Raw genomic sequence first — 23,586 nt, 5'->3', positions numbered from 1 at the left:
GTATGGACTTCTCGATGATTCTGCGCGTGGGAAATATTAGGAAATTCCGACAAGTCGCCTCTAGAGAAAAATCACCAAATTACTTTGCAGCATCTTTGATGTCACGCCCACACCCCCAGCCCTATGGACCATGACCTTGCCGTCGGTGGGATGGCTTGGGTGCCGATACAGGTGTCCGTACCGCTGGTGACACCACAATGGAGGCATAATTTGTTGCAGGCCAGACAAACGTGTGGTTCCTGAAGAGGGGCCATTCCAGTAGTTGCAGGGGCAACAGCCTGGATGATTGACTGATTTTGCCTTGTAACCGCAACCAAAGCAGCCTGAAAGCGGTAATTTTTCCCGAGGGCATGCAGCTTTACTGTATGGTTAAATGATGATGGCGTCCTCGTGGGTAAAATAGTCCCCCATTCCTATCTCCGGGCGGGGACTACTCTGGAGGACGTCGATATCAGGAGAAAGAAAACTGGCGTTCTACGGATCGGAACGTGGAATGTCAGATCCCTTAGTCGGGAAGGTAGGTTAGAAAATTTAAAAATGGATAGGTTGAAGCTAGATATAGTGGGAATTAGTGAAGTTCAGTGGCAGGAGGAACAAGACTTCTGGTCAGGTGAGTACAGGGTTATAAATACAAAATCAAATAGCGGTAATGCAGGGGTAGGTTTATAATGAATAAAAAAATAGGAATGGAATGCCTGTAAGTTACTATGAACAGCATGATGAACGCATTATTGTAGCCAAGATAGACACGAAGCCCACGCCTACCACAGCAGTACAAGTTTACACGCCAACTAGTTCCGCAGATGATGAAGAGATTGAAGAAATGTGTGATCGACTGGATAAGAGAGACAGAAACCGAGTGGAGGAAGTCATAACTTTCAGAATCATCGATAATCAAGGGTTCCGCAAAACAGATCAACGCGGAGGAACAGAAGGCAAGAGACATAACAAAGACCGAGAGAAAAGACAATCAGCTTCCACCAAACGTAGTAGCAGGCGCTAGATCAATCATATGCAACCCTCCATACAAATGACACACACTACAGCACTTAACGAAGATCCATATCCAGTACAGTTCTACAAAATGAAATCGTTGCTTCATGACAAGAACAGTTGGAGTAAATGTCGTAATAGCAGAGCACATGGTGTTTCAGAGCAACGACAACAACGCGAGGAGCGGCCGCGCGGTTAGAGAAGCCATGCCACGGACTGCGCGGCCCCTGCCGCCGGAGGTTCGAGTCCTCCCTTGGGAATGGGTGTGTGTGTTGTTCTTAATATAAGTTAGTTTAAGTATGTGTGAGTCTGGGGACCGATGACCTCAGCAGTTTGGTTCCTTAGAAATTCACACACATTTGAAGATTTTTGAACAACGCAAATTTTGAAACAGAAGACGACGTAAGGATGGACAACAAATGATACGGCGCTCTGCAAGGTGGCACTGAATGAAGAAGGATTCCTTACACAAATGAAGTGTTCAAAACTCTCAAGTACAACGTCTAACATTTATTTTCTGTAGTCTAACTGAAATATGACTACAGAGCTCTAACCAAAGTAATGTTAAGTTCAGTGCTAGTGTGAAGAGGGAATCGCTGCAGATTCAGTATCAACAGAAGAGTATATGTACTTTTAGCATATTTTCCTACACAAAAAATGAGGTTTGATCTGTACAGTTTCAGATATAAGAGTAAATTCAATTTAATCATATTGTAGTTATTAAACTGTTAAATAATTCAAATATGGATTCCTGTGGTAATTTTACTTACTGCAATGAGGAAAGAGATATGAGGCTGGTGGTGCTTTCACAGTAACTGGTAGTTTCGTGTATTTGTGGCATGTCTCACCTGTTATACACTATCGAAAACAGGTCGCGAAAGCAAATACAGCGATGAAATTTTATTTATAATTAAATTCCAACAGCTTGCACTGCAAACATGTTTAGTAGTATTAGTAGTTGCACTTGAAAGTTACTCAGTTACTTGTTCCATGGAAAGAATTCAGGATAAATGTTTTGATGTGGAACATGTCAACAGAACAAACATGGAGCACTTATATACCATTAAATAAATAAATAATATGTATGTCGCTGAATGCTTGTCATTCACCAAGATTTCTAATGACTAATGATCTCTACTCAAGAATTCATGTATGGTATAGAAGGAGTTGCTAAGTAGAAAGCTCTTTAAATTTGAAATCACTTCTGCTGTCTATCAGACATGTTATTTCCATCATTATATTCTCAAAGACTTTTATAGGTGCATATTTAACTACTTTTCGTGCAAGTTATTGTAATGCATACAATTTTTCATTCTAGTGTTGTATTATGGATATCTCTGTTATTCTCAAACTCAGATTAATTGCTGATAACACATTTTGTAAGTGACTGAGTTTACTGTGACGCTGTGGTTAACATTCCCAGCTGCATAGAGGAATAACTGCAAGAAGTACACGAGTGAACCGGACACATATTTCTAATTGGCTTCTTTTGTGCAATGAATACTTTTTGCTTAGTAGAGGATTATCCCAGAAAATTATCCCATAAGACATCAATGAATGGAAGTATGCAAAATATGTTAACTTACTGGCTTCTGTGTCAGCAAAGTAGGCAATTATTCTTATGGCAGAAGCAGCCGAACTTCGAGTTTTAGCAGATCTGGATGAGTTTTCGCGTCTAAATTTTGAATACGCACACCTAAGAACTTACAATTTTCCACGATGTTTATTATTTCTATTTGACATACTAGATTATTAGTAGGGGGAATATCTTTGAGAGTACAAACCTGAATGAAATGCGTTTTTTCAAATTTTAAAACTGTCCCATTCACTGATGAGCCAAAACATTATGACCCCTGCTTAATAGCTTGTTTATCTGTCTTTGGAACGAAATATATCACTGATTCTGCGTATGAATCCGACAGCTTGTTGGTAGGTTTATGGAGGTAATTGGCATTAGTTGTCTTTGCAAAGGTCATCTAATTCGCGTAAATAAAGATCCGCTGATTTGCATATGCGATGATGGCGCCCGAAAGCGACCCAGATGGGTTCCATAGGATTTATATCAGGCGAATTTGGTCACCGAGACGTCAACGTGATTTCACTATAATGAACATCGTAAATAAACGGGCCCTATCTGAAAGTCCTGCGAGGAAATCGAGTCAATGGACCATTTGATTGTGTGTGAAGCTTATGGCTATGAGGATGATCTGAAGGATGTGCACAGATTCTCAGACGCAGCCACAGAGCGGCTGAAGAATATTTGTAATGTTGTTTAGGCCTACAGGAACATACCAAATGTAAAGAATATTGTAACTGAATATAGAGTTATCATAGTACTTATTGACATTGACATTAGTGACTCAACATCCAGCGGACTCAGGTAGGCTGTTGAATACATATGGGCCCATCTATCTGACTCTGTTGTGCCGTAATGGTAATGATTTGAAATCTACATATATGTTATTTTTGGTCCTAGTGTTATTGTTATTTTCATATTTTTCACAACATTTTAGAAAACAGAAATACCAGTAATGACAAATGTCGTTAATAAACGTGTCTGTTGTGAAGCCGTTGTCATGAAATACCACTTTTTTGAAGAGGTCTTTGCAGGATGTTCTAGAAACAGTGCCATATATAATAAAGTTCTGATAATATACTTCCCGATCCTGAAATTACTGTCGCTGCATGTTGAGTTTCCCCAGAAAACGATTCCATGACATATTAGCAATTGGAAAGACACAAGATAAATTAATTCCAGCATATTTAAATCGCATGTAGCAGTAATCATGCATAATTAATTCTGGGCTGAGGGTTTTACAATTAAGCTTGTGATCTATCTGTAGTCATATAAACTTAACAACAATTTCTACTTTTTTGTAATTTATTGTTTGAGAAAACAGTTTTTATAGCTTGTGGAATTCTGTGAGAAGTGCTGCACTGTATGGAATGAATCAGATCAAAATTCAGAGTTGGTGCTTCTGAGTATTAATTCATTACCTACCTTTTTGGTAATGGGACTGGTACTATATTTATTCTTACAGTTGCATCACTTGCGAATAAAAGACAAAACTTGCATCTTTCGAAACTGTAAGGTGAAGATCATTTACGAATATCAGGAACAAGAGAAGAGCCAAAATTGAACCTTGTGGAACATCATGTATGACTGTTTCAAATTATGAGTGCCTATTGCTAAATGTTTGACATGGAACTAATATGTATTGCTTTCTGACTCAAATAGAATAAAAACCATGAATTCACTGTGTCTAGTAATTCATAGTACTTCAATTTTTGCATTAGGGTATCATGGTCTCCACATTCAAAGAATTTTACTCAACTCATGTAGTATTCCTGATGGTAGCAATTGCTGATTTAACCATATGAATATATCATCTAACTACAGTGTTTTTAGCTGACAGTCCTGTCTGAAATCTAAGCTGTCAGCTACTGACTATGTTTTTGTGTGCTAAGTATTTATAAAGTATATTGTAGATGATCTTTTCGAAAGAGTTTGAAGAAACTGGCAGTAATGAGATTTGGCAGTAATTCCTTACCAATGATTTACCTTTTTTGTCTGTAGTTCCTCGACAGTGGCATATTTAATTCTTTCTGGGAAGGTAGTACTGTGAAAAAATGCGTACACAAGTAAAGCAATACATTACTAAATTAATCTGAACAGTGTTTCATTATTTTCCTACTGAATGTATGACAACCACTTGAGCATTTATTTTTAAGAGAGTTACAGAAAATTTCTCTTGGCTATGTGGGATGAAGTCAAAATTTCACAAACTTGTTATAAAAGGCGTTCTTTGGGAACTGTAAAAGATTTGCTAATGAGGTGTTCAGACTTACATTACCTGCTACTGACAGTAAAAGCAATTAAAAGCTCTGCAAATTTGGGGCTATCTTTGATCTATTCTTTATCTATATGTGAAGAAATATCTTCAGTCTCTTGGTACATTTTCACTAATTCATTTTTACTATGTTACAAACAATTCTTATCTTGTTGCTGTATGCACTTATTTTTCTTAAAAGTATATACATTTTTATGCTCTGACGACTTTGTTTAGAATCTAACGGCACGGTTTGTAATGTCATTTGAACCAGTCATCATCAGTGTCCCTTGATGCCAAGTAAATTCTTTTCTTAGTGTTGCATGACATGTTGGTTCCATTTGTAAGTAGGACTTAGGTGCATTTAACCCTTTTGGACTGATAAGTTGCTTAGGAAAACAGTTCTCAATGTAGCCTGGATTACTTTACGGAATACATTACACTATACATTAGTACAAGAGGCGTTTTGGGCGTCTTTCCAGTGAGTATTTCGCAAATATTTCTTGAATTCCTCAATTTCTCTTTCATTTATTAACTTTGGAGTTTTCCAGTTATTTTTATTTGTGGTACTTAATCTGACATTAAACGTCAGCAGGTGATTGTGGTGTCTAAGAGACCATTAATCATAGGAATTTTCACTATTACTTTGCAGTCTTGATGCAACTATTAAAATGTTGTCAGTGGCAGTGTTGCTGGTACAGCACCTGTTGCAAATTGTCAATGGGGACCAGATTATTTGGTATGGTAATGGACTGTAGTATAGTTCTAGGTTATGTATGCTTTAAAAATTTAAATTAATATCACCACTTAACATTACCTCATCCTGCTTGAAAGATAAGAAATTTAATAATATATCAAGTTATTTTATAAATGATTCAAAGCACTACATGCATACTTCTATGTTGTGACTATTACCATTAACTTTCCACGAAAATCTACTTCTGCAGAACAAGCTTCAAATTACTGATCACTGCAAAATCTATGGGCACCACTATTCCTACATTTATACTTTATCTGCAATAGCTGGATGCTATGTTAAATTCATCCATATTCAACATTCGTATATTAGCGGTCAAAACATGTTCAGAAACACATATTACATCTTTGGAGGCTTGAATTCATGTCATCGTATGAGAAGTTCATTAATGTTGCCTTTTAACTCTATTACTCTGGTACAATAGTTTTACACTAACCTCCTTTTTAGCATCAGATGTATTAGACTTAAAATTTTCAGTTATATTTTGTTCTTTTAGTAGTGATAGCAGCCCTCACACCGCTGTTTATTTGGATATGCCTATGAACATAGCGCCCTCCTTAAAGATTCTTGTAACCACCCAACTGTTTTTTCTTTTCTATTCTTGTTGAGATGTAGGCCATGGCTTCTAATATGCGAAGTCCACTCAGAGAGGTGAACAAGGGACAGAAATAGATAATACTATGTGAAAACACGGTTTTGTCTCCATTACCTAAAAAAACAAAGAAATATTTATTTTCTAATTCATATCACATGTAAGGTCATGTATGGAAACAGATTTTTTACAAACACAACCTACTACCACTGCACACAAACCGCTTCAAACACGCTATTTCGCACCCTCATATGTTGTTGCTCTTTGCCAAGTTCACTGCAACAGCTTTCTGGGTGCCCAGCTGCGAGAGACAAATCAATGAAGCAGCATCTAACCGAACCCAACGATTCCATGTGTGTTCTATTCGTCTTCTAATCTTAAAGTAACTGAATTGCGCGTAATCTAACTTTTTAATGTTTTCGTAGCATGGAAAGTATTTCTTGTTAAGTACGAAAGTAGCAATTTTTATCTATTATAATAGTTGTTTAGTGAAAGTAATGTCAAAGTTTGAAGCTTCAAGTGAATGAGCAATGCGACCCGATAATTTTATATCCACACAAATAAATTCAAAACTGTGCTTTACAGGTGTATTCTCTTGCAACAATCTTTCACCATTGTGGTTCTGAAATTCCTTTATACCCTCTTTTTACCATTCAGACTGACTCACACTTATTTAAACAAATTAACAAGGAACTTGGGATTCAGTTTGTTACGTAAGGAGAATGGCCTTAACAAACTCTTCATAAAAAATATTATATTCACTAATTAAACAATGTAATACCCATTACACTTCAGATTACTTGGATTAAATAGAAATCTTACCTTTATTATCGCAGTCGTAGTGGTGCTGTAGATTAGAGCCGCTGAATGATAATTGAGTAGGCTCTTCACATCTCCAGTGAGATAGAATTAGACACTACCACACTGCTTGCGGTAGCCATTTCCCTTGAAGTTGCGCTGGCCCCACATTCCATCTTAGGGAAACGTTGGATATTCTTGCTGTGCAAAACCCACAGTTTCTGCAGACGACTATAGGACACAAATGCCGCTGCCACACCAACTTTCGCTAGCGTAAATACCGTTTTAGCAGTCAAAATTTTTACATCACCAGACACAGTGCAGCCACATATGTACACCATGTTACCCTGCCTGCGACTGCTGTCTTTTCGTTTCTTACTGTTCTTTCCCTCGTATTGCTAGGACCAAGGTCATCCACATAACAGGGGGCTGAAAACCTTAAATGGATTCCCGATTTGCTTCGATAAGTTGTCAAAATAAATATACAATATTAAATAACCTGTGAATACGACAGTCAGTTTTTTATAAAAAAAATTCCTTGTAATGATTGTGGTTTCTTTTACAGAGTGTCAAAGACCTTTAACGTGGTTTTTATACATCGATAATATTAACAGAACTTGAAAAATATTGATATCGATTTTTGCTTGTCACAATATTATTGACAGTTTTTATTACATTTTTAGGTGAATTTTAGGCTGTTACATTACAAGCAGCAGAAACATTCTTTATGTGAAACACATAGAAAACACATCTAAGATATTCCTGGAAAAAGTGGCAACCTAGTGCCAGTGTGAATAATTTACATATTCCCCGATGCTACAGAAACTGTTTCATATTACCCATTTTATTTTTACAGTGTTATAATGTTCTGTGTCATTTGTGTTTGTAGGCAATGAATTGTATGTTATCTTTGGTTTATATACCATCATATCCTGATATATATAGCTCTTAAGCCTTAAATTGATTTTTTTAACTTTTAATGTCAGTAACGTTTAATTTTAAATGTCAGTAACTTTTAATTTTAATTTGATTTAGAGTCCATAGTTGTGTCAGAAAAAATACTAATAAATTCTTCTTTCATTAAGCTATCGAAACAAGAACCCAAACTATCATGTAGATTTGGTATTATTTATAAAATACATGCAGTATATTTCACACCTACATAGGGCTATGATTGAAAAATATATTTATCTCGTCCTATTGTAAATACATACTTTATTATTCATTCATTATTCACTTCAAGAATATAAATTTAAATAATTAAAGTCATAAATCAACGATCATTGAAAAATTGTTAATAATAACGTAAAAGTCAAAGAGCATATTAGTTTAGTGTGTGAAACTGCAAGAACAAATTTTGTGCTTCAAAAGACAAATAAGCATTGCACCTTTCGCTACAACTTTGGGGTCTGTTATTACATGATATTCCTCTACACATTCCTGAAGTTAGAACATCAACGGCCAGAAAATGATTATAACCATCTAATTTCTTGTCATCACAAGGAATAGGCGCTTGAGATGTGCAGTATTTTGATCTTCTACTTGCCTCAGGCTGCTTCATCCTCATGTCTTTTCTTTATAGGAGTTACGAGTACAACTTTAACAATTTTCAAACAAATTTTCTGAAAGTGATATTTTTCTGTGTAATTTTGTTTCATTTTGTGACTATTCTCTATGCAAACCAGCTGTTGACTGCAACTAAATAGAGAAGCACAGAATTACCTTCAAAGTCCATTTGCTTCTAAACCAAGTGTTCACACATGTCCACCGAACCCACTTAATGGTTTCACGTCTATACAACAGAGGATCAGTGTAGCTCCTTTTTGGACTAGAACTCCAACTTATGTTAGAATGAATTCTAGAATATGTTTGCCATTACAACACAATTGCTACCTTCCTGTTGTGCCAAAACTACCTTCCCATCCCTCCAAATCGTCTGTACTGATTCTACTCTCTTTAACTTTGAAGTGGCTAAGAAGTTTACTTCCCCTATCCTGTTATAATTGTTCGTGTTACATGATATTCATGACAACTGTTTTCTCCAGAAATGAAACTGTCAGGAAATACTTATGAAAATATAAGAGTTTTCCACGAGGGATGGTTTTGCAATACAAGCCAAAGAACCACAGTAGTACCAAGTACCATCCCAACCTTGGTATATTTAAAAATCGATTAGACATGAAGTTGGCGTCATCACAAAATTTTATGAACATACAGGTCTAGCCTCAATTTTAGCAAATTGCTTGAACTGACACTTTCTTGAAAAACTAATTATCTGATAATCAGTTGAAAAGAGTTGGTAATATCGAGAAACTCTTTACAAGCCTTCTTAACAGTGTCTGTAATTGCTTGAACTTTCCACAGTTTGAATCTTTTTATTTCTTTATTCGCTTTGTTAGTATTTAAAAGGTGAAAATTATTTCTCAAAGAGAGAAATTATTGCGAGGAGAATAAATTCTTTCTGCTGGAACTTTCTGCGTCACTGATTTCTTAAAATGATATGTCTTTTATTTCGCTCACTGGAAGGAATATAGTACACTCGTTATTAGTGTATTTGTCTTCTGGTAATGGCAGGCATTTCGTTCAAGGTAATAAGTATTTCATTTTCATACAAAATGCGTTTACCAGTTTGCGTCTCAAAATAAATACTTTTTAACTTGAAAGTGAATTTTCCTACCACAGAATAAAATACCCTTACGATTGTGTCGGTGAACAGTAAAATTTGAACAAAATACTAGCGAGGAAACCAGCACGCTAGTGATTCCACAAAAAATATCCTAATTTGAAGCTAAATACAGAATATGTGGTGAAGCTCCGGTTATTGCACCTTTTTATAGTGTCACCATGACGTTAACGGACGAGTGTACCATTTTCAAAGATTTGGAGATCAATACGGTCATGCAGCATTATGCTTCTCCACACCATAACACATGGACCCACAAAACGATAATTTCCGACAGTGTTCCTAGGATCATTACGTCCTCCGATGTTTCAATATATGAGGGTACATCCAGAACTACAACTCACGCTGAATCTGCTCTTATCTATCACGGGACCCCTCTTCTCGTGGTCCAGTCCCTATGCTCTTAGTGAAGTTCTGTTAAACGTGCTTGCGATTCCACCCGTTGTCTGACGTGAGCCCCTTCCAGCCCGCTGCACAATGTGCGGTGAGGTGGTAGTGGCAGGGCGACTGCATGGGGGTGGTCTCTGTGCACGAAGCCAGTGCTTTGTGTTCTGAGACATCCAGCTTTCTGTACACGACCGGGAGACCTCTGACAACATGCTCTGGAACTTTCCACCGAGTAGTTACACTACTGGTCATTAAAATTGCTTCACCACGAAGATGACGTGCTACAGACGCGAAATTTAACCGACAGGGAGAAGGTGCTGTGATATGCAGATGATTAGCTTTTCAGAGCATCCACACAAGAATGGCGCCAGTGGCGACACCTACAACGTGCTGACAGGAGGAAAGTTCCCAATCTATTTCTCATACACAAACAGCACTTGACCTGCGTTGCCTGGTGAAACGTTGTTGTGATGCCTCGTGTAAGGAGGAGAAATGCGTACCATCACGTTTCAGACACTGATAAAGGTCAGATTGTAGCCTATCGCGATTGCGGTTTATCGTATCGCGACATTCCTGCTCGCGATGATCGATATCCAATGACTGTTAGCAGAATATGGAATCAGTGGGTTCAGGAGGGTAATACGGAACGCCGTGCTGGATCCCAACGGCCTCGTATCACTAGCAGTCGAGATGACAGACATCTTATCCGCATGGCTGTAACGGATCTTGCAGCCATGTCTCGATCCCTGAGTCAACAGATGGGGACGTTTGCAAGACAACAACCATCTGCACGAACAGTTCGACGACGTTTGCAGCGGCATGGACCATCAGCTCGGAGACCGTGGCTGCGGTAACCCTTGACGCTGCATCACAGACAGGAGCGCCTGCGATGGTGTACTCAACGAAGAACCTGGGTGCACGAATGGCCAAACGTCATTTTATCGGATGAATCCAAGTTCTGTTTTCAGCATCATGATGGTCACATCCGTGTTTGGCGATATCACGGTGAACGCACATTGGAAGCGTGTATTCGTCATCACCATACTGGCGTATCACCCGGCGTGATGGTATGGGGTGCCATTGGCTACACGTCTCGGTCACCTCTTGTTTGCCTTGAGGGCACTTTGAACAGTGGACGTTACATTTCAGATGTGTTACGACCCGTGGTTCTACCCTTCATTTGATCCCTGCAAAACCCTACATTTCAGCAGGATAATGCATGACCGCATGTTGCCGGTCCTGTACGAGGCTTTCTGGATACAGAAAATGTTCGACTGCTGCCCTGGCCAGCACATTCTCCAGATCTGTCACCAATTGAAAACGTCTGGTCAATGGTGGCCGAGCAACTGGTTTGTGACAATACGCCAGTCACTACTCTTGATGAACTGTGGTATAGTGTTGAAGCTGCATGGGCAGCTGTACCTGTACACGCCATCCAAGCTTTGTTTGACTCAATTCCCAGGCGTAACAAGGTCGTTATTACGGCGAGAGGTGGTTGTTCTGGGTACTGATTTCTCAGGATCTATGCACCCAAACTGCGTGAAAATGTAATCACATGTCAGTTCTAGTATAATATATTTGTCCAATGAATACGCGTTTATCATCTGAACTCCTTCTTGGTGTAGCAATTTTAATGGCCAGTAGTGTAATATGTTCTTGTCTTTAAATTTTCTACAGCTCATTATAATTATATTGCTTCTAGGTTCTGCTCTTATGTCTGTAAAAGTCACCTATGCCGTTTTCTTCTGATCGTTTACTAGCGTGATATTGTCTCTAAACCACTTCCATTTTCTCTGTTGACCCAGAGACCTTCTGATGTAGATCATTTCATCCTTTAATAAAAATAAAAGCAACATCTGCGTACAACACTGGATCTGATGCTGACAAATGGCAAGGTAAATCATTCAGAAAAATCGAGAATAGCAGAGGGCTAAACACAGAGCCTTGAGGTATTACGAACTAACTTTATTGTGTCTTGAGAAATAACTCCCATTTTCATGACACACTTGTGCTGTGCAGGCGAGCTGGACGTGCGCGCCGGCTGGCTGCGCGGCGGGCCGCCGATGGACGCCTTCCTGCTCGAGATGGCCGCCGCCCTGCCGCGCCTCCGCGTCCTCTGCTTCCACGGGCCGCTCCGCAGGCCGCGCGAGATCGCTGCCAAGAGCGGTAAGCGTCGGCGTTACATCCTCTCAGCCGCTGCGTATCTGCCGGCGTTTCCCCTCATCTTTAGCCAGCCACAGCAACAAGACAATACCATTCACTGCTAATTTCTCTCACGACTGTGTGTATCTCTTAGTTACTCCATTCACCTTTTTCTTTTTCTTCGTTTCTACAGTTTTCAAGTTTGTTTTCTTCAATTTTAAGACTGCATCAAGATTTTATCGCTACAGCTACGGATAGACTCAAGTAGGGGAACGCATTCCATTGTCCAGCCGTCACCCCTGATAGGGTTTTCAGAGTTCGCCTCCAGAAATGAACGAATTATGATGCCGTGGTACACGGAGACTTAAAGGCACAAGAGCAGGTGAGAAGCCATCGCAGTAGAATGCTTCCCACCTGCACATCCTCTCTCAGCGCTCTAAATTTGTACAGGAAGTGTATCCAATTGGGAAAAAAATTCTTCAAGCTGTCCAAGGTGCCTTACAGAAGTTACAAAACCGAAAGACGAGGTGTTCTGCTGGGTACTGAGGTAAGGCAAAATGACGCAGCCTACGAAACAGCCAAGGAAACGTGACCAGAATGAGATTTTCACTCTGCAGCGAAATGTGCGCTGATATGAAACTTTCTGGCAGATTAAAACTGTGTGCCGAACCGAGACTCTCGAACTCGGGACCTTTGCCTTACGCGGGCAAGTGCTCTACCATCTGAGCTACCCAAGCACGACTCACGCCCCGTCCTCACAGCTTTACTTCTGCCAGTACTTCGTCTGCTACATCAGTTTGTTTGTTACGACCTCCAAGCACTCGTCTTCCCACTATCACGATCGATCTCTCGTACAGAGAGATGACAGTGCGCGGCAAACTCACGCTTCCTTGAAACTGCGTTCACAGGAGAGCTTCTGTAAAGTTTGGAAAGTAGGAGACGAGGTACTGGCAGAAGTAAAGCCGTGAGGATGGGGCGTGAGTCGTGCTTGGGTAGCTCAGATGGTAGAGCACTTGCCCGCGAAAGGCAAAGGTCCCGAGTTCGAGTCTCGGTCCGGCACACAGTTTTAATCTGCCAGGAAGTTTCAAGGAAGCGTGAGTTTGCCGCGCACTGTCATCTCTCTGTACGAGAGATGGATCGTGGTAGTGGGAAGAGGAGTGCTTGGAGGCCATAATCGCCAAACTGATGTGAATCAAATCACCCACGCTGGCATCAAGAGCATCATACGAGCCACATAAATGGAAGAAAGTCATGCTCACCAGGCTACGAATAGGACTCTGTCCGCTGACGCAAATTTTCCTCTTCTGGCGGGAAATTTCATTAATATGTGAAGCTTGTGTGGACTTCCACTTTCGGTACAACATATATTTCATATGCTGACATAAGGGTAACGCTCTGCCTGGCTGGAGACCTCCCCGCCTTCCTAGCTAACAACGGTAGTATGCTAATTCTTATTTTAACATTTTGTAAGCTGTCACGTCTCCTAACTAAAGTGCTAGGGAGAGATCGACACTTTCTCAGTGGTGGGCCGTCCACGTATTTCATTTATTGTGTCATATGGAAGCTTTCCCCACGATTGGCGGATTTTAACGCAGCAGGAGTTCAGCAATAAATAAAGTTTATCAGCGATAAACAGCATATTTGTGTCGACACGCCAAGATATTCTGATAAAAAGCGCTAATATGTGTTCCTGGTGAATCTTTTCAGAAATTTTTGTTGTGAGAACAGCCACTGTTCAAACCTTGGAAAGTTCATGTTAACATCCGGTAAACTCACTGACAACCACACTGCTGGGCTCACCAAAACCAGCATCATCATCGCCAGCAAGGAATTTAAGCCATATCACCCATATCAGTTCCCCACTCTTTCTAGATTTTCTAATACTCATCCGGCAAGCTCGTTTGTAGTGGTGAAATATGCTCTCTATTCTTCTATCTTCCATTCTATTTAGATGCCCCTTTCACTTTGTTCAGCAATCTTTCATTTTCTCAGACTACTTTATTTCTTTTTATTATCGCGTACCGTACACCCTATCATCATTCTAAGGAATTTAATTTCCGCAGTCTTTAGGCGGCTTTCATCCGCTTTGATCGTTACCCACGTTTCACTTCTATAGAGAAATACTCCCACACACATAATTTAACAAGAACGGGTAGTGTTTCTATTGCTGTTTTCCTTCTAGATTACTGTGAAATCTATTTAATTTGATCTATTTGTCGTTATCCTATTATAGCTGATATCGCAGCGTAATGACTAAAATTAGTAATTTGCTCTACTAGCTCTTATCGATAGTTATTTTCATATACGTGGGTATTTTTCTGCAATGCTTTCGTTTTATTTTCTAAGATCAGTAAATTGTACTCATAACAGATCAGATTAAGTTCACGAATACTAGATTCCAATCCGCCTTTAGTGTACTCTACAACTAACAAGTCATCACGTAAGCTAAGCGTCTGTGGTGTCCTGGTGCTGTTAATTTTTGCACCTTCGGTCTGCTGGGATAAGTATGCAAAGTGTGTGTTTCTTATGTAGGGAAGAACCACCAGGCAACTCCACTCATTTTCCTGGAAACGACGAACAAGCCTAACGAAATGTGCAATTCAGCTGCCTAGAGATTATAAATATGCAAACTCGAACCCAGTTGTTTAAAATATACAGGAAGGACATACCCACAAACTCCGTCATACTAGCTACTTCAGAGCATTGTTCCCCAGTAAACCTGTTGAATTTCACTTTACGATACGTCATCTGTCGATAGTCCCCAAGTTCACAGTTGGTTCTTGCCACCAATAGTTGTTTAGTTTTAACTAATCCCTGCAAATATTGGTGTCGAGTTCATTCTACTTGAGAGCATATTCTACAGAAAAAAAAAGAAGAAGTAGCGCGCGCGAGAGAGAGAAAGAATATATATATAAATACCTCGCATTAACTTCTGAAATTGAGAATCCCCCACGAACGAAACCGGAGTATGTAACATCAAATGAGGCTCGTATTACAGAGTGGGGGAACATCATATATGCAGGCCCATATTTGCACGTGATTGTCTGCGTACTGACCTTGGATACTTCAGAGGTATGCAGTATTTCGCTATGGTCCAAGATTACAGCTATATCCACCGCTTTATTATTAGCAAATAAAATGAAATAGCATAAAACAAAAAACGCCGGAATAGCTACAAAGAACTGCTACTCAGTTACCAAACGGATTTCGGTGTACTGCTAGACTAGCTAAAGAGAAACCAGGTTGAACCCTCCCCCTCCCGTCTGTCCCCACACGCACTCTACGGCGTTTAGTGAAATAAATTGTACCAAAATTCTAAACTGAAACAACCGTGCAGGAAATGGTATCATACTTTGTTATTGTATTCTAAAAAAAACACTGTATTTCACATGTAGCCAGTTACGAAACTTACACTTGGAGAAATAATATCATTTATCAACTACAGTAGGGAAAAGGAGAATTGAAAGTAGTTTTCATCCTTGTACGCAAACTAAGTTGCTTGTGTAGCTTGGTGAGCGCCGTGAAGGTATGCAGCCCAACCAGCGTAACAGTTTACCGTGCCATCAGCAGTCAGGCGTTGCAACAAATTTTTCTCTATAACATGTAACAATGTATTCAGCGCCTAAGGTCAGTGTTCCTAATTACCTGAAGGTTAGCCAGACAACTGCGAAACAGTCACCAGTGTATCGTGGCGTCTCAGAAATGCTTCAGAGCTAACTGCTCTGAAATTTATCGTATCTGGAACAGAATTTTTTTGATGTTCTCAAAATAGTTGCAGGCCGACTACCTTCTCAGAAGGAACAGAAAAATAACGGCTGGTCACGATGAAACCACATGAGAGTCGATAAACAGCAAACGTCGAACTACTGTCTTTCTAGGTCACATGGTTACCATGAAAGAAAGAAAGAGTCAAGTGGTATTGTTAGCTGCGAGACGACGGGCGGCAAGTTCAGCTGCCCATTCGGAAAGCGTTTTCTTTCCTCCTCGCACATGGTCCCTGTACACTTGGTCAATGCCTTACATGAGTGCATTGGGCGTTGGTGACTGTAACTGGTGCGTACAGTACCATATCGTGTTTGTGTTGTATGAGAATAAGAGGAAGAGGGTGAAACTTGGTGCCGGCAAGTAGTATGTTCCTCTCAAACATCAGGAAGGGCACCGACGGTGTTGGCGTTCCCATCTGACCGACGAGATCAGTATCAACAGCGCCATGTGCTCCAATTTTCTGAAACTGGAGAGAGGTTTAGAATTTAATCCATCAGATTTTCTCAATGTCTGATGATCAAGAAGTTTGTGCTATCAGCTGCTTTCAACGTCCCCAGTAAAGTTGGATTCCAACTGATACATCACGAAACCAGAGAGCACAGTCGCTACAGCCAATCAGGTATCTGTCACATTCAGCGTAGAGATTGGTGTCTCTATAGGCCCCAGTCATTCCGTCAGAGAGCATCAAGACCTCAGCAAATCAAAATCAGCTTTGACGAAACACCTAAAAAATAATGGCCACTCTATTTCAAATATAAACATTGCAGCATCCTACACCTCCGGCTTAATGACCGCGGCATAAATATTCTTGAGGAAATCGAAATACAGAACTTCGTAGCATCACCCACGACGCGGCTCATTTGACTGAACAAATATCGCTTAAATACAGGGACATTTTTCTTTTTTGAAACAGCGTCCAGCTTCATCCCTTCTCCTTTCTGGCAAAGGATAATTATTTTATTATGTCTGATTGCAGTTTTACTGAATCTCAGTTAAATGTTTGTTCACTAAATGACACATGTTTGGTACCCGGGAATGCTTCTCGGCTTTTTCATTGTTTTTTTTTTATTTATGGATGTGAAAATGTTTTTCTTATTGTAAGGCGTCTCATCAATTCGATTAGTCTCTTTCACTGTGCGCACTGCATTTTATGCACCTTCATCGTCGTTCACGTGTCTTTATAGTATACTTTTCCAACTTTGCAATTTTTAAACAGTCGATTTGATATTTGCCTTTCCATACCTTCTTACATTTTATTCGCCTTCGAAGTCATTCACGTCATTTCATAGCACATTTTCTCAGTTTGTATTAAAGACGTCAGTTTCATGTGAAAGGGCGTGCTAGTCGCTTTCGCGACAGCCCCTAGTCGTTCTAGTAGATGGCTGTATCATCGCACCACCGATTTAATATGTCACCTACTTACTTGCCTTCTCCACGCGCCCTGCTCTTGCTTGTGGTGGTCGCCTCTGCTCTACCCAGTCCCGAGGCGTTCGGAGTCGCAACTCCTATTGTTCTGTATTATACCTTTCCATCTATCTAGGCTCTGCTCCATTCTTAGTTCCCAGTCACCACTGTTGTCCGACGTTGCTTACGTTTTTCACCTGAACTAGGCCGTCCTCAGGTAGATTTCAGCTACGATAATTCTTATTAGTATCCATTGCCTTACGCTTACAAGCATTTGTGGAAACTTTTTTCCTAGCCGTATCTCTTGCGCAATATTATACCTGAAGATTGGCATCTGTTAGCCTGAAATACGCCGTGATATTAGAAAAATAGAAGTCTTTTTCAACTGAAGTGGTGTATCTCCATATTTACTAGTATTATTTAGTTTGCCACTAATGATTGCAGCGCTTTGTTGAATGCTGTTTGGAAGGGCCTCATGTTCTTCTATCCAGAGTCAATGTAGAAACTTGCCATGCTTTCTTAGAGAATATTGCACTTATTCTGCTTGAACATGTCCCTTTACGAGTGCAACAAAAAATGTATATTACGCGGAAACAAAGTTGACACGCGGGGCGCTGGTCGATGGGAGCGTCTGTAAATGGGAAATGCCTTTGCAGTCGCTCCCACCAGCCAGCGCGCCGGGAGTCAACTTTGTTTGCGCGTCCAATATTTCACGCGCGATAGAGCTGCTCCTCATTTCAGCATTAATGTTTGGAGACTTCTAAATAACAGTTTGAAACAGATAGTCAGGTACAGGTGAATCGATTCTTTGGCCATCACACTCTCAGTACCTAAGGTCACTAGACTTTTATTTGCAGGGGGAATTTGAAAGCTCTTATGTATGGAATGCCGGTACAAGAGGTACAGTATTTTGACGCCCATAATGTGGAAGGTTGTGAAACAATATGCAGTTCTCCAGGCATACTTCAGCGCATTAGCGATTCAATTCAACGGGGGTTGATGCATGTGTCCTTGCTAACGGAGGGTATTTTGAACATTTCTTTTAGGAAAATGTTTAGTACTGGACTGATACGTTCTTTTTCTGTGCTTTTCGTATGACTGATGTGGTGAGGTGTTGGAGAAACTGATTCGCAATATGGAAATGAAGGGTCTCCGGAAATGTGACCATAGAACGTATTTTCTTCCTCTACGTGTGAGGAATGTTTCCTGAGTGTTTGGTCATACCTTTCTGTTACACCCAGTATAACGACTGCTGTCCACGTTTCAGGCTATGACGTTGTGTAGTCAATGGCCTTCCATATGAATCTGGGCCGAAATGACGGTCAGAGATGCATTCTGGCGACGTTCTTTCTTCTCGGTCCCTCCACACGTGGGTACGTCTTGCAGTATGCAGAACCGGAGCCCGACTGGAAAGACACTCCCGTTTCCAGCGTTGCACCCAGAAGCAACAATGGTCGCAGAGTTGTCAGTCTATGGTCTTCCAGACGTTTTCGCATTATCTGCGCTGATAGTCGTCTTGCTACAAACAAGATAATTTCGTAAATGAAATTTTCACTCTGCAGCGGAGTGTGCGCTGGTATCAAACGTGCTGGCAAATTAAAACTGTCTGCTGGAGCGAGACTCGAACTCGTGGTCTTTGCTTTTGGCGGGCAACTGTTCTACCGAGTCGTGAGTCGTGCTTGGGTAGCTGAGTCGGTAGAGCAACTGAGCGTCCAGATGAACCAAGTGACTACCGAAAGTGTCTGCTCAACGACCGTACAGTGACCGTTGCTGCGTTCGAGTCTCTGCAGCAGGCGCCCGGCTGACGCGCCCACGCTGACTGCTGTCCATCTGTGACGAAGGCTGGAGTTTGCACACCAATGCCGCACCTGGACGTCCGCTGAGTGGCCACAACTGGCTTTTTCAGATGCTCCATAGGATACACGTCGGCTGGCGTGTACGGCGTGAAGCGTCTGAACGCAAACACCCTGCAACAACAGTGGAAAGTGTTCAGACCGGAGGAGAGAACGTTATGATCTGAGTAATGTTTTAGTGTCATTCCATGGGTAATCTCGTCGTTGGGAAAGCTCAATCGATCAACACAATTTTGTATCTGTCCTTGAGGACCATGTCCACCCATGTATGCGGTATGTTTCTCCTCGGCACCAGCAGGACATAGCAACGTGTCACAAGGCTCACAGTGCACGTTTGATCACTTTCGGTGCCTTCCAGAACCCCACTGACTGTCTTCCTGCTCGTCTCGCAGCGGTCCACGCAGCAAAAAGTGATTTTCACAGGTGATCACATTAATGTGACTCGATATTTTTTAATTTATACTTTCACTCATGTCAGTATTTTATGGCAAGTTTCGTATCGAATGGTTTTATTAAATTTTTTATTATTTACGCAGAATTTTAGCCGCGTGACATATTTCCAACACTTCCAACATTTGAACAAGCTGTGGGCGTGAGAAGGACAAAGGGAGTGTACGCAACATCCGTGACGCTTCGCGACTTTGGCAGCGTTTCACTCACGGCTGGTTCACTTAGAATCCCTTTCTTTCCATCGTTCTGGTCTGTTTGTTTTCATACTGATGCTTAAACAGTTTAAGTACAAGTATTACTGAATCAGCAGACAGAATGGCGCCTAGCAAAAGTGACACTTGAGACTTTTTCGATGAACTGGATAACGAAGTGAGGTGCGAAATCTCTTTCGAAACATGGTTAAAGTATCTAAGAGGAAGTCCCACCATAAGGTAAAATTATTTAATACTTAACAAGACAATAGAGTCAACAGAGCGTAATATATGTGTTAGTATGCATAAATGCGGACATGGATTGAAGAAGTGCCTAATTAAAAAATAGTAGTTTTTGAGATACCGACTTTCAAAAATTAAGGCTTCAAAATCTCTCCTAGGAAATGATTTCTTGATTTAAGGCTTGTATTTTTCTATTTAAAACTTGAAAAGAAGTCATGTACCTCTTCATTATTTGTGTATTTCGATACCCTTGTGAGTATCATAGCTTTTTAATGCCACTACTCTCGAGCAAAATGTCGCCACTTTTGGTTGGACGCCGTGTGCCCAGGCGTGGAGCGCGTGTGGCTGCGGCGCGAGGCGTGGGCGTGGCCGCGCCGCTGACGTCACGCCGGCAGCCGACGCTCGCCGTGCCCTGCGCCAGCTCTCCGCCAGCTGTCTCCTCCCTGCGTCATCCCCACCGTCTGCGCCAAATTTCATGTTGTCTTGTATTAAATGGTCTCTGTCAAAAGCAAAAAGATAAGCAAAAGCATTTCTCTTTATGTGTTTGAGAGACAGCTCCATCTGACCTGTTACTGAAGTTAACTGCCATTACGGTAAAGGGCTGTCTAGCCCAGTTAAAATGCGCGGGTGTGAGGGGGTGGGGGGAGGGAAAGCGTTTAGCTGCTGAAGCTGTCACTTCTAACGAAGTATTTCAACATGGCGTACATTTAGCTTGAGTGAGCCGTTTATTTGCTTCTACGAGGATTGGCTGAAAAGTTATGCCTCCACCTTCGTAACTCTTCAACAGTTGCTAGCATTGGTATGCGGCAGGTACTGGCTTGTTCCGTAGCCTCTTCTCTACATCCGGAGTTGGCGGGAAGCCTCAGCATTGAACGGTTGTGTTGTTACAGTGAAAAGTACGGGACCCTGCGCAGACGGTCGGTCAATGCGATTTAAGCAACATGCAGACATTGAATTCTTGACAGCAGAAGGTGTAACCCCAAACGAAATTGATCAGAGAATGAAAGCAGTTTATGGTGATTGTGTTGATATGAGTACTGAGCGTTGTAGGGTGAGTAAGTTTAAAGATGCTGAAGCGGGAATATCTGACCTGCGTCACAAACAAAGAGTTGGATGTCCTGTGACAGCAATAACCGAGTTTTACAAGCAAAATGTCGGCAGACTGATTCAGGACGATCGTCGTATCACTCAGAGAGAAACTGCAAGCACGTGTGGGTCACATTATTGCTTTACTTAGCTATCGGAAGATCTGTGCACCATGGGTACCCCAGATACTGACTCCTGAAATGAAAGCGCACGGACTTGAAATCTGTCAGGACCTCATCCATACAGTTCAGATTTAGCACCATCTGACTTCCATCTATTCCCAATAATAAAAGACGATCTGCAGAAACATGATAATGCTTCTGATGAAGACGTTGAGAGAACTGTAAGACTATGGTTGTGGAAGCAAAGTGTCAACTTCTTCCATGACAGCTTCAGAAAACTTGTTCATCGTTGACAGAAATGAATCCAATTGGCTGCTGATTATGTGGAAAAGTGTCAACCCCTGGTAGCTGAGTGGTCAGCAAAACGGAACGTCATAGCTAACGGCCCGGATTCGATTCCCGGCTGGGTCGGAGATTTTCCGCGCTCAGGGGATGGGTGTTGTGTTGTCCTTATCATTATCATTTCATCCCCATCGACACGAAAGTCGCCGAAGTGGCCTTCAACTCAAAAGACTTGCACCGAGCGAACGGTCTATGCGACGGGGGGCCGTAGCCACACGGCATTAACATTTACATTTATGTCGAAGAGTGAATATTGATAATTGAAGATCATATTCTAAGGATTATTTCTACGTATGATTTATTAAAATATTCCCATCCAAACCAACTAACGAAAGTGGAGGCATTACTTTCCATTCGACCCACGTATATTAAATTTCAAGTGATGGTAACCGAAACGGATCATATGACTTAAAATGGTTCGGAAGGGAAGAAAGAGATTATCTTTCATGTGTTATGCATAAATTTATATTTTCAAATTGATTAACGTTAGGAGAACATACAGAAACCTTGAGGTAATGTGTCTCTTCTTTTTTCAGCGTAGTGTATCAACAGCGGTTCTATGTCGTGTGGATAATTCTGTTACGTACACATGCTCCAGCGTGTTTTGTTCGTCATTTATGGAAATGAAAGAAAGGCCGAGAATGAAAGCAGGTGGCAACTGATGTCGAACACAGCCACGGGTTCCGTTGAGCTTAAAGCCCCATCCCGTTCGCTCGAGACGACAGTTCAAACCCTCGTCCGGCCATCCTGATTGAGGTTTCCAGTGATTTCCCTAAATCGCTTAAAGGAAATATCGGGTGTTTTCTTTGAAAGGGCACAGCCTATTTCCCTCCACACCTTTCCTCAATCCGAGCTTGTGCTCCGACCCCAATGATCTCGTTGTTAAGGGGACGTTAAACATTAATATTTGTTTTGTTTTCATTTCCTCAAATATGTTCATAAAAGTGTGTGCTTCATTAGCGTTGTGATCCTGGCGGAGAGTGATGGATGAACCTGCGCCTAGTCTGGCCTCTCCGCGCGCAGGAACAGAGGGAAGTACGCCATCGTGGACACATTACACTGTTGCACACGCTCACCCCATGTGACACAACACTCATACGTGACATTCAAACAAAAATGTTGACACGCAGTCTGGCGCTTAAACAATTTCACGTGATCACTATTTTATCCTTTTCATCGTAATGGAGATGAGAAAATTTCTTCTGCAAGCTCAGTGTTAACTACAAGCTCAGTTTTAACTACCAGCCTCCGAGTGGAGTGAAACGAGATCAGTCATTTGGTAAATTCTGCCATAGAACGGTGTTATGTCAAATTACCTACAAAGAGATCAAGGGAAAACTTTATCTTCGGCATCACACTTCCGTTACGTTTTTATTTTGTCACTAGAGCTCTGAACTGGCACGCCTATCACACATTTTAAATTAGTGAGGGTATGATTCATGTTGTTCCAGATGATGACGGATGAATACAGGCCGACAGAATTCCATGTTATTGCAAGTAGGGGGCCGCAGCTTTCACTGCTGAAGTGCTTGTAAAACATTAAGAACAGTGTGTACTGACATCTTTGAACTATTCTGCCTACTGTTGGTGAATCACCTAAACCTTGCACCGCAAACATTGATCATATGGAAAGTGCTATTAATGTGTAGTTTTCACAAAATGGTTAGTAGTCAGGGATCGTTAACCAATAAACAGATTGTAATAATACTAAGAACGTGTATTTTTGAGCAAATGTAACTTTTTGAAACGTAATAATGCCTATTGGCACTAACAAACCAGAAGTGGGGAAAATTAAAATGTCAGTAGTGTTTGTTGCAGGTCTCACCGTATTTTGTAAAGTTCCAAACACCGAAATTTGTTTGTTCCATTAAGCCTGGGTATTTACTAGGTACGATGGTGTTATGTTTGATTGTGGTGTCCTTGTGTATTCCTTGAGTGCATTGGACTT

This window comes from Schistocerca americana, chromosome 4 (assembly GCF_021461395.2).
Source record: "Schistocerca americana isolate TAMUIC-IGC-003095 chromosome 4, iqSchAmer2.1, whole genome shotgun sequence".
In the NCBI taxonomy this organism is placed as follows: Eukaryota; Metazoa; Arthropoda; class Insecta; order Orthoptera; family Acrididae; genus Schistocerca; species Schistocerca americana.
The sequence above is the reverse complement of the archived record's forward strand: the minus strand, read 5'-3'. Positions refer to the sequence as shown.